This window comes from Temnothorax curvispinosus, unplaced genomic scaffold (genome assembly GCF_003070985.1).
Source record: "Temnothorax curvispinosus isolate PA1 unplaced genomic scaffold, ASM307098v1 QBEX01006646.1, whole genome shotgun sequence".
NCBI lineage: Eukaryota > Metazoa > Arthropoda > Insecta > Hymenoptera > Formicidae > Temnothorax > Temnothorax curvispinosus.
In genome coordinates, this window is record NW_020216426.1 from 427,315 (window position 1) to 427,547 (window position 233).

Below are 233 nucleotides of genomic sequence, written 5' to 3' on the forward strand. Positions count from 1 at the left end.
TATCGCCCTTATGTCGCAGAGGATCTATTACTATGTGGTACCGAACCGATCTCTACGAGTATAACTGAAAAGTAACTGAAAGTCGTACTTGAAGTAACTGAAAAGTCGAAAAGATAAGCATGACTTATTTATCGGGAATGTATGTAAAAAATATATAATGTATACGTATGTATGTATGTATGTATATATGTATGTATGTATGTATGTATGTATGTATGTATGTATGTATGTAT